General features: G+C 37.5%; 2 long non-coding RNA genes across 2 annotated transcripts in view; one reads left to right on the forward strand and one right to left on the reverse strand.

Annotated features, from left to right (window-relative positions):
* LOC108517128 (uncharacterized) overlaps positions 1-12105 on the forward strand; it is a 34974-nt gene that overhangs the window by 10973 nt on the left and 11896 nt on the right. The window contains exon 2 of the long non-coding RNA XR_001882009.1: positions 2970-3115. This is a non-coding gene — a long non-coding RNA (uncharacterized LOC108517128). The remainder of the gene's footprint in view (positions 1-2969; positions 3116-12105) is intronic.
* Positions 472-12105, reverse strand: part of LOC108517127 (uncharacterized) — a 32441-nt gene continuing 20807 nt past the window's right edge. Inside the window, exons 2-3 of the long non-coding RNA XR_001882008.1 lie at positions 1789-1845; positions 472-725 (exon numbers count right to left, since the gene is read on the reverse strand). This is a non-coding gene — a long non-coding RNA (uncharacterized LOC108517127). The remainder of the gene's footprint in view (positions 726-1788; positions 1846-12105) is intronic.

Below are 12105 nucleotides of genomic sequence, written 5' to 3' on the forward strand. Positions count from 1 at the left end.
TTTTTTTTTTTTTTTTTTTTTTTACTTTACATACCACTCCCTAGGACAGTCTGGTTGCTAGAAAAGGGAGTTTAGTATTGGTTTGTTTTTGGTGTGTTTGCTTTTTTTCTTTAACTCACTATTTGTGAAATTTAAGAAGCAGTAAGGATCCTAAGTCAGGCAAGTAAGCTAGAAAACAATCAAACTCGAAAATTACCCAGGCATGAAATCCCCTTGAACTAAGGAATACTCCCAACATTAAGTTCTTCATAAGCTTGAACTATAAATGATAACATTTCAAAAATACTTTCTAAAGGAAGATTCATATTAGGAAAATTGATCATCTAAAATTAGACAAACTTATCTTCTCTTACTATCCTAAAATAATAGGCTACACCCTTACCCAATATGATCTAAAAATAACAGATTGTATATCACCCCTAAAGTAACTTGGCTTGGGCCCAAGAACTAATACATACATGACACTCAGAATTGCATCCAAAAAAAAGAAATGGCATTTTCTTTCTTGTGAGTTCTCACAGCACAGTAAGCCTTCGTGGCATTATAATCCTAATTAATGTTCATCTTCTTCACTGTGTTCAAGTGTGAAAAATGCAAAGCAGCAACACTCTTCACTGGTAATCAGGCTCCCAAGAGGCTGCAGTTTCAGAAGGTGTGCCTCAAACTCGATTTGAAGTCTTCCACTCTGACAGGGATTATGTGTCTTCACTCTGAAAGCTGATAACCTGAGGAATTAAAGACACAGGAAAGGAAAACCAATGCAAGGAAAATGCTAGTTTTTATGTTATTTTATTTTTTCACTTAATATGAAGGAGTCAAATAGATATAGGCCAAATAATGCTAGAAGTAGAAGAATACTAGGAATTACAACAGTAAAGAGTGGGTTGAAGGCAAGGAGGAGATGAAGATGGAGAGAATAACAAAGAGAGAAAAACAGCAACTCAAAGGGGAAAGGCAACAGGGCTACATCCTGACTTTTGTGGGCTTCTTTCTCCATGAAAAAAAAATTGAAATTTCTATTTTACTACTGCATTGGAATGAAGATGAATACACTTACATTATGTATAAAATATTTTCTTCAACCTGAAAGTTCATCTTTTCTTCTGATTTTGAAAGAAATAAAAACATTTTTGTGTGCTCCTAAAAGTGCTGTGAGCCTAAGCACCAGGTCCACTGTGTCTAATAGTTAAGTTGTCCCTGGCAGATAGAAAGAGAGGGAGGGAGGAGGAACGTTCTGCTTTGAAGTGAGGGGCAAATTAAAGCGAGCAGAAGAAAAATGAAATAAGCACATATGTTGGTGTATTTCCATCATTAGCTATAAATTATATATTAAATTATTCATAATCATGCCAGGTAACCTTTATTGAATACTGTGTGCTAAGCACATTACATTATCTCACTCATTCCACACAATAACCTTCAAACTAAGTGGAAGAAGATGTGCCTTGATGCTTTAGGGCCTCTTGGGTCATAGGCTAGAATTCAGAATTGAATGCAATCACAAATGTAAAGTGCACAGAACTCCATTCTCAACCTACCTTTCCCAGGCAGTCTCTGTAACATCCCTAGCTTTAGCAGTCACCCATTGGCTGGCGACTACCAAATGGATAGCTCCAGCTGTTTTCGTTAGGATATTTTCAATTGTCAATAACAAGATGCTTATCCAAATGATACAGATGGCCAGTAAGCCATCAAGGCTAATCCCAGTATCCTTGGAATCACGCTATTTCACCTGCTTATCACTCCTTACTTGAATTATTGCAATACCATCCTACAAGGCCTCCTTACCTCAAGTACCCTTTGACCCATGTCCCTATTGCTACCAGAATTATGCTTCCAGGTGGCCTAATGAGGGAAGAGAAAAGCATGTCACTATTTTGTGTAACTTCCTGTAGTAGCTCCACTTTACCTTCTGGATATGGTCCATGTATTTTTTTATTTGGACTTATTGGGATCTCCATGTCAGGTTTCGGTTTGGTGATATGGATGAAAGATGAACTAAATAGATGGGGTCCCTGCCTTCATGGGCATGTACAGTCTAGGGGACTCCGGAGGGAGTGGATGGGAGAACCTAGGGTGAAATCCTGATCCAGAGAACAGAGCCACTAACCTGTTTTTAAGGAAAATCAGTTTCATGAGCTTGGAGGGGAAGGAGCTGCTAAAGAATCAAATAGTGATGTTCCCAGTGCTCTTCAGTGTCCTCAGAATTCCTTGAACCTTATTAAATGGCTCACCATAGTGTCTTCATAACTGTTAATGTCCCAGCCTTTCCCCTGGAAAAGCTAACTTTTTTTCCTAATGCCTAAAACTTCTGTGCACATTATTTCATTTCATTTTTCTGCTATGTATACCCTGCCTTGGTCCTCCTCCAGCCCCCACAAGAAAATATCTGGGATTTGGGATTGCTTGACCCATAGTAGAAATTCAAAAATGACTGAACACCTTGACAAGTGAAAAAACTGAAACCCAGAAAAGTTAAACCTGTAACTCAAGGCCAAGCAAATAAATTTCCTCTGAAAGACATATAAAGGTGGAAGGCTTATCATGAAAGGTAAGTTCTGCATCATAGGCAGTGTCTGACAACAGAGTGGATGCTATGGGTCATAGATCATCCTGAAGTCCTCGTGGCCCTTTTCAAGCCGTGATTCTACAAAGCACAGAGCAGGCTGGCAATTTACAACCCCTTACAGAACTTCCTAACTTTAAATAAATTTTACAACAATTTTATCTCAGTTCAAGATTTTAAATATTTTAGAGAATTTTTGGATAGTGCCTACAAATCTTTTAAAGAAGTTTAATAGGTTCTAGACAAATACACATTCCAATGAGAACCCAAAATTATATCTATCTATATAATGTAATTTAGCCTTTTAGAAAATCAGTGTGCTATAATAAAAGCATAACACATTTCATTCTTTTATTGATTGATTGATTGATTGATTGATTGATTGATTTTTCTCTCACCTTAGACCTAGAAACACATTTTGTCCAGGAAAGCAGTTTCAAGTGAATGAGTTACGCTGAATGCCCAGAAAGAACAATGCAACTTCTGGAAATCCCGTGATACCAGCCAAAGTTGTCAATGAATCAAGAATCAACTTCGAGGAATGTTTTGGTATGTAGATGCTTCTAATGAATATGCTGAAATCATGTGAAATAGCCCTCATCAGCATCAACAAATATTTGTTAGGCTTATCGTGTGGATGGATTAATGAGGATATGAAAGCCTTAAATGTCCAAAACTGACATTGCCTCAGGATGCCTTCTTGGGTTCTTAAGCCTAGTTTTAATTTACCTAGGGTCCTTAGCTTTTTATTGGACATTGTACCTTCAAACTATAATAAAAGTAATTGTAAAAATATTATTATTCTGATTTTAACTGTGCAACCCAAATTTCTGGAATATACCTGGCATAGAGCAGGATGAAATCATACTTAGAAAAAATAAAACAAAACTTTGAAGACATTTTGGTAGGATTCATCCCTCCTGAAAATTTGTTGGTCTATTCCATGACATCCGCTGACCATTATTGCATATGTTCAATTCTATGGTTTAATCAGTTATTTTTGAACCTTAACACTGAACATTTTCCTACCTCCCTAGAAATGCCAGAGAGGAATCTAGTCTTCTCTAAGCTCAAAAATGCATTAATAATTTTCTTATACCACCTAGTCAAATATCTTTTCTCCCAGACATGTTCTGCTTTGTATAAATGAGCTGAAAAGACCTGTCAATTCAACTGTCAATGATAAACAAAGCCTATTTGTCTTAAAATTTTGTCAAGGCAGAATTTTATCTGTAAATTTCATTTCAAATTGTGCCTAGCAGATTGCCCTATGTTTGCAGAAAAAAAGTTTGTTAACAGTAGGACCCAAATACTAAACTTACAAAGATAGTCCAAGAGGAAGCGTCCAAGACAAACAGAAACTTCCAAAAGTTGTAAATCACCAAAGGACACACAATTGATTTGTGTTTTACCGAGTTGTCACATCATAGGCTCATAGTAAATGAGTACGACATGGCTCGAAATCTATGGGTAGAGTTTCTCCCATTACTTAACGTGTGCACATGCATATCACATTCAGATCTTTGCCTTCACTAAAAAAAGTAAACAGTGTGATGACATCATTCACAGCCAATCAAAGCATAGCCCCATGGCAAAGGAAGTGCTGGGAGATCCTTCTGCAACTGAGCACGAGAGTGAACATGCAATGTGTTTGATAAGCTGTCCTAGTACATGTCCAGGGGTTCTAAGCTCTATTTACAAAATAGCATTTGTTTCTGCTTCAAAAACAGCCGAGGGTGGCCAGCAATATATCACATTTACAAGAGGAGCAATTGCAGTGATAGACACAGGATAGACAACCTTTGTTCGTCGTTCCATCACATGGCTCAATAATAAATATTACTCATCCAGTGTACACATGGGATGTGGTGAGGCAAAACCCTCTCCCAGAGGTCAGAGTACACTCCCTTTTCCAGGCAGATACCTTAATCAAATTTATTGTCTTTACTTTGGGGAACCACAATTTTCCCACCAAGTAGAAGCCAATCTTGGAACAGCAGATTGGGGTCTATTTATTATAGTCACTTTCAAGTTCCCCTTTTTTCCTTCTGAGTCCCAAATAGTTCATGGTCCCTTGGTCTTGACCAAACCAGTCTCATATTTTGAAGTTTTGCTTTCTCTCTTATCTAGCCTCCCCTAAGTTCCAAATGATCTCACTTTGTAGTTTCACTGACTACAGATACCACAAAAATCAGAAGTCACTGATAATGTACTTGGAGGTACAGGCCCATTGTATGAGATTCTATCGTTTTGGTTCTTCATGAGAACACAGTCTTCTTTCAACACAGGGTTGTAGATCCATTACTAGGAGTCAGCAGAATTATAAAATAGTATTGTGCAATACACAATATAATCAATTTAACAGAAAGTATTGTATTATTTTAAAAACACAAATATACTGTGGTTTGACTTTTTTCTACAAAAAAGCCTTTTTTTTTTTAGAAATTCAAAGTATATAGAAAACATCACACTCTACACCTTCATATGCAGAAAATTAATAAAGAAAGAAAACTGGCCGGGCATGCTGGCTCACGCCTATAATCCCTACACTTTGGGAGGCCAAGACAGGCAGATCACCTGAGGGCGGGAGTTCGAGATCAGCCTGACCAACATGGAGAAACCCCATCTCTACTAAAAACACAACATTAGCCAGGTGTGGTGGCTCATGCCTGTAATCCCAGCTACTTGGGAGGCTGAGGCAGGAGAATCACTTGAACAGAGGTTGCAGTAAGCCAAGATCCTGCCATTGCACTCCAGCGTAGGCAACAAGAGTGAAACTCCACCAAAAACTAGAAAGAAAGATAGAAAGAAAGAAAGAAAGAAAGAAAGAAAGAAAAAAGGAAAGAGAGAACTGATAGAAAGAAGTGACACTCAAAGGCCTACCTTGGACTTACCAAAAAAAACCCAAGCAAACAACATTTGGCACAGAGTACATCCTCTGAACATCTTTACCAACTAGCAATAAACTCGTTTTATAAATACTGCCTCACTGAGGACCAAGTCTGAGCCAAGTTAGATACTGTCACTATGAATGATACCTTTCCAAGAAGGACTACAAAGATCAGAGAAAGACCAGTCCTCATCTGGGTAGTCTGGTGTGTGAAGCAAGACTTTTTCTTAGTGCCCAACCCATGGCTCTAGTCAAGTACCTCACACTTGTTCTGATCCTCCTAGCTGGAGGAAAATATTTATCATTAGAACTCACTGGGCATCTGTATTATTCTGATGATATGGTTTGACTGTGTCTCCACCCAAATCTCATGTTGAATTCCCACGTGTTGTAGGAGGGACCCGGTGAGAAGTAATTGAATCATAGGGGCAGGTCTTTCCCGTGCTGTTCTCGTGATAGTGAATAAGTCTCATGAGATCCGATGGTTTTAGAAAGAGGAGTTCCCTGCACAAGCTCTCTCTTGTCTGCTGCCTCCCATGTAAGATGTGACTTGCTTCTCCTTGCCTTCTGCCATGATTGTGAGGCCTCCCCAACCATGTGGAACTGTAAGTTCATTAATCCCTTTTTCCTGTATTAATTACCCAGTTTTAGGTATGCCTTTATCATCAGTGTGAAAATGGACTAATACACTTGATATATTTTAAAATTCCTCCTCTTTCAATAAAAAGCTGTCTCAGGGACAATGGCACGTAATAAAGTCTACACCTGCCATACTACGAAAATTCAGGCTTCTTCTTGACCAGAAGTCACATAAAAGGCTGAGTAGTTTCAAAGATCGTTGAGGGTTCGGCATGGACAATTCCATTTTACCTCTAGCTTAGTCCTCAAGCTAACTATCAGTGTTTACTTACTTTTACTTGGCTACATCTCTCCAGTCTCTGGGACATCTTCCTACTTTACTGATATTCCTCTTTTCTCTGGAATGTAGAGACTGTATCTCAGATCCCCAACTATACATGCTGTTGCAGTCAGGACCAACATGAAGATGCTAAGATTCCCAGGTTCAATTCTCTTCCCTTGTGTTTTCCCCCACTAGGATAGCCATTCTGAGGCCCTTGTAAATTTGCCCCGCGGATTTTATTTCGGTCCTAAAGTTCAGAGTTTAATGGTGGGAAGTTAAGGAAGTGTGGAGCTTTTCTCAAGCCTCAAACCCTATGACCCCCAATAAAAAGATTCCAGATAGCTTTCAATCTTTTCCATTTATATTATCAATCCAAGAAGAGATTTTATCTGAGCATCATAAAAATAATGCCAAGCAACAAGCCCTTCTCTGTTTTGGTCAGTTCAAATCAGTTAGTGATTTCTGCACTTCCTAATATTTTAAAGGACTGTTGAAAGAGTGTCCTAACATTTTTTTTGACATTGTTAAGAGAGTTTTTTTGGAACAATTCCAGAAAATATTCCAAGTTGAGGCTGGAGGAAAAGAGCCAAAGGCATAATATGGTTTGTATTTAAAGTTTCTCCATATCAGATGAGATTTTGTGTTGAAAGTTCCTTTTCCTATGTATATTTTTAAGCTACATTTTGCCTGCTGAAATGTAGCCAGTGGAATTATTGAAGCCCCAAACTTCTTTCTGAAAAGTAGCAGGAAATGCACTTCTTAAAGAGAAATGACATTTCTGAAGTGGAAGAATTGGTGGAAATTAAGTTCCTCAGAGGGAAATTTTTTCTCACAAAGTTGGTGGCCCAGGCTCTGGTGAGCCCCAGGCCTAACCTTTGGCAAATTTGATAAATTGTCAAGCTGAGCTTGGGTGCAACCTCCTGCACATCCACACTGGCACACACAGCCCTAAACACTTTAGGTCTTTGTCTGACCAACGTCAAGAAACCCCCAGAGAGTGCCCCACTGGAGTTCTCTCTTCTCAGTGAAAATGTCCTCTTAGGAGGTTATCCTATTGTGAATAGAGAAAATAGGGTCAAATTACAGAATGTTGAATGCAACAATTTTTTTAAAAATCTTGAAAATCATCCAGTAGGGTTATTTCCAGAAGTGTTAATTTTAATATTTTAGCTGAAAATCTCTTTCTCCAAAAAAAAAAAGTTTCAAAAGGCCTAAGGTATAAATAAGTGAACCAAGAGCTACACTGGTTTCAACCCCTTTTCTTTCCAGAGGGAGAGCCTGGAAATCCCCAGATATTTAAAAAGCCATTACTCTAATCCAGTCCCTTCAATTCACAGATGACAAACTTCAGCCCAAAAGTGAATCAATTTGTCCAACATTACCAAATGAAATAATGACAAAAGTCAAAAGCTCCTCAAGGGCATATCTTTACTTCACTGGACCTGACACAGGCCCTCAAAACCCTGTAATAAATGCTAATTACCTGAATTCCACAATTTATGCTATGGTGTTAATGACTGATACAATCTTTAAACATTACCCCTTTGAGGGGTGTTTGCTTTCATTTAAACAGGATTCAGTTCCTTAGATCAAAGAAGGAATATCTAAGAGCAAATATGTAGATGTTGTCAATAGGCTTGTTGGTACACTAGAAAATTGAGGGTAGTGTAACCAAACCTCCAGAAATAGACTGTCATTTGACAATAATACACAATTACATAATTTAATTGTGTGCATGTTGGGTGAGGGGCAGGAGAGGAAGGGGATAAAAGCAATATCTGTCATTTTCATAAAAGTACCTAAAATAAGAAAACCTAAGCTAAATCACATAGACTGGTGCAGTATGCTGAAGTTTGAATGAGAACACATTGAGAGTTGGTCCTACATTAATTCAAATCGGAGCATGTTTGTTGGCTACTTCTGATGTCATCATGCGTACGTGTAATTCACACTGCTCTGTGTCTTACCATGAGCAGAATGTTTTCTGTTTTAAGATGAGTATAAGTTTTATTTTCATTTAAAGTTTGCCTTGATAAAGCAAAAATAGGGCTTTTAGGCCCTATCAAGTTATGCCTTGATAACATGATAATAGGAGCTTTTAGACTTTCAAAATGTATTTGTTTCTTCTTCTATTTCTTCTAGCCCATAAGTTGAATACATCATGATTACAGAAATAAGTGGATTATTAAAGTAAATTTGTTTAGATTGGGTAATAGGTTCCATTAAATGGCACCAGGTATTATGCTGTGAGCCAATGTGTAAATGAAAAAAAAAGAGTAATTCCATTTGTCAGAGATCTAAAAAGCTTGACTCCCTGGAAAAAACAACTACACCACCCATCATCACTATCACCTTCATTCATTGCTCAACCAGCCTGACCAGACACTTTCCCACAGTACTCCTCATGATTACATTATTATTATTTTGGGGGTTAGTTGATGATGACAGGGAAAAAAAAAAGGAACTCACATCAATTATGGTTTCACATTTACTGCAAAGGAAGAAGTTCGATTTTCCAACGCGCTGCAAATCTCAATAGCCCAAAGTGGCACTGTAACTGTCATTTTGACAGACACATGAGTCAAAATCACAAATATCTAAATTAAAATGCCATGGAGTTGCTTATTTTTCAGAAAGGCATAAATGTTGGCAACACATGAAACTTAGTAATACCGAATTCATTAGGAATTCACAAGGGTGGTGAAAGTTTTCTATCTTGAAGTTAGGAGTAAAAAAGAAAAACCACTTTACATTCTACATTCTGTCAAAACTATACTTGATGAGAAAATTGAGAGGAGATTCCAAAATATTTCCTTATCCAATTCTACCATCAAATGGCAAATATCTGATTTTGCCATCAATCAAATCATTGCCCTTTTCAGCCATTTTGGTGACTTCATCAAAGGATATTCTGCTCAACTGTTTGCGCATGTGCAATTGTGACGCAAGATGGTACGGAGGAAGAAATCCTGCTTTCTTACCTCTCAGAGACTATCATTAAAGATTACAATGTCTTTAACTTTGCCCATAAGAGCAGAAATGATTAGAATACCCATGGAAGGTTCTCTAACAGTCAGAACTCTTGTGGAAAGTAAAATAACAAAAGTTACCTGTTATTGCCAAGTGTCAACTTCCACATATGGCCTAGGCATCTACAGAAAGACCTCAGTCTTGCTCTCAGAATACCACATTGTCTGCCTTGCATTGTGAAGATCTGCATGCTTATCACATAGTTCTAGCTTTTGTTGAGCTTTAGGTTTGTTGAGAAACATGGTGGGTTACATTCAAGATTTGAGAGATACAGCTGCTCTGTTTTGGAATACAGAGAAAGGACTAGGAATCATTCTTCAAAATATTTAATAGCTAATATGGCACAGGCACAGACAAGTCAAGACTGACACTGGCACAAATAATAGGTATCACTGAGTTGGAGCATACTTACTGAGTACCAATTAATTCACCCTTCAAAAATAACAATGAGATCGCAACATAGGTATCAACATAGAAAGATGTCCAAGTTATAGCCAAGTGAGGAAACAAATTTGCATAACACGAGGTATAACATGGTCCAATTTATAAATGTTTGGAGGAATCTGATGAGATTTACAGATTACTCCCACAGGATTCTGGCAAATATGTGCAGAATATCGAGCAAAGAGGTCTCCTGAGAGTCTTATTCCTGAGTTGTAGTCTTAAATCTACCACATTGCTTAACCCTTATATGCCTCGGGTTCTACGAAATCAAGGGGTTAAACTAGAAAATACTTATACTATTCCAGTTCTCATTTGCTATAAGTGTAAGAGGAATTCTTTCTTAGTTTCCTTTTGCAAAAGAAAGGTTTAGAAAACCTACTTCAAAGATTATTGTAAGGCTTAAAAAGAGCAGGTTTGTGAACATGCATTGTAAACTGTGACTATAGTATAATAACAATAATAATCCGTAGCTTGAAAAAGCTATGTACTACATAAATTGTAGCCTGTACTACAATTTATTAGTTGTTCATACTAGTTCTTCTTAACTTCAGCTCACTTGGGGATATTACATACACAAATTCTTCATCAAAAAACCCAGAGCCTCATGTTTAAGGTTACTTTAGAGGCTAAACCATATGAAATATCCGCCTCAAGGGTAAAAAAAAAAAAATCTGTTGCAGCAAAGTTGACTTAATTAAACTTCTGAAAAGTGAATCCTATTTTCCCACTGATGTCCTTGATGAAATCAGAATCACGTCTTCTAGAAAATATTTTAGTGGATTAGGTTGCAAACTCATTTTCCTATTTAAAGAATTATAGAAGTTAGCTAAATATCTTTGAAGGGTCTCTGTCAACTAAAATAGTCTATGGTTCTGATTCTGCTTTAAGATTCAGTCCAGGAGTTGCCCTTTCTCAAACTGAGATGCCAGTGGGTATGTCCCGCTCAGATTTTCATGGGGTCTTAGGAATGTGTCTCACCTCTTGATGTCAATCTGGTAAAGTGGAGTTTACTCTAAATTTGTTTCTTTTTTAACTATATGGCCACCAAGGACAGAAATAGAATTTGGACTGATGTCACTGAAGGAACCATTCAATGTAAAAACAACCAGAGCTGTCTAATAAAGAAGTAGCCAGTAATCAAAGGAACTGAGTTACTGTGGCAAGAGAAAAGAAATAGGGGGAGCTCCCCGCTTACTGGGGATGAGCATCCATTTTAGGATATTTTTGCTCATCTTTTATCCCTTCGAACTAATTGTGGGAGCCCTGAGGACAGCTTTTTAAATTTTATTGCTTTCTGCATCTCTGGACATATTATGCATGTTTAACAAATATATTTTTAATGATTGAAGGAATAACACAGAGGGGAATCCTGCATTTATTGAGCAGGGCATTGGAACACAAAACTTTAAGACACTTTGTGAAATTCTTGAAAGCATTCATTATCCTGTGGAAAGCTAAATTCAATGGTAAGTGTGCAATGTGTTAGTTAGTATTTTGCAATTTTTAAGAACCCTTTTCTATCTCCAGATTGTTATAAGTTCCTTCTTGCAATTCTCTATTTAGAAGATTTTCTGTCTTATCTAAGGCCCCAACTTTATGCTAAGAGCCCCCAGAACTGAGAAGTCACTATTCTTCTCATTGCAAAATGTCTAATATTTAAAAGAGTTTTGCTGCCAAATCGTCTTTTACCAGCATAAGCCACATACTAATTGGAAGAATACCTGATTCTGAAAAATTTGAAGTTTTACATTATGACAAACAAAACACAAATTTGATAACTTCTGGATTTTACCAGACTTGTTTGTTTCAAATACAATATACTTGAATTTCATATTATTCTCGAGTACAACCAGCACCCTGATTTGTTTATGTTTGTGATTCTGACTCATACTCTGAGTCTCAATTCTTTCGTAGGTGGTAAAATCAATTTAATGGATTAGAACCCAGAATTTAAAAAAATAATAATACAGTGAAATGGAAAAATATCAGAATGCATCATGCCTAGTAAGGAAAAGTATTTTTTGTTCGATTTTTTGTTTGTTTATGTTTATGTTTTTGTTTTTTTGTTTTTTTGAGATGGAGTTCCGTTCTTGTTGCCCAGGCTGGAGTGCAATGGCACAAACTCAGCTGACTGCAACCTCCGCCTCCTGGGTTCAAGGGATTCTCCTGTCTCAGCCTCCCAAGTAGCTGGGATTACAGGCATGTACCACCTCGCCTGGCTAATTTTTGTATTTTTAGTAGAGATGGGGCTTCTCCATGTTGGTCAGGCTGGTG

The sequence above is a fragment of the Rhinopithecus bieti genome, unplaced genomic scaffold, assembly GCF_001698545.2.
Source record: "Rhinopithecus bieti isolate Rb0 unplaced genomic scaffold, ASM169854v2 scaffold_36840, whole genome shotgun sequence".
NCBI lineage: Eukaryota > Metazoa > Chordata > Mammalia > Primates > Cercopithecidae > Rhinopithecus > Rhinopithecus bieti.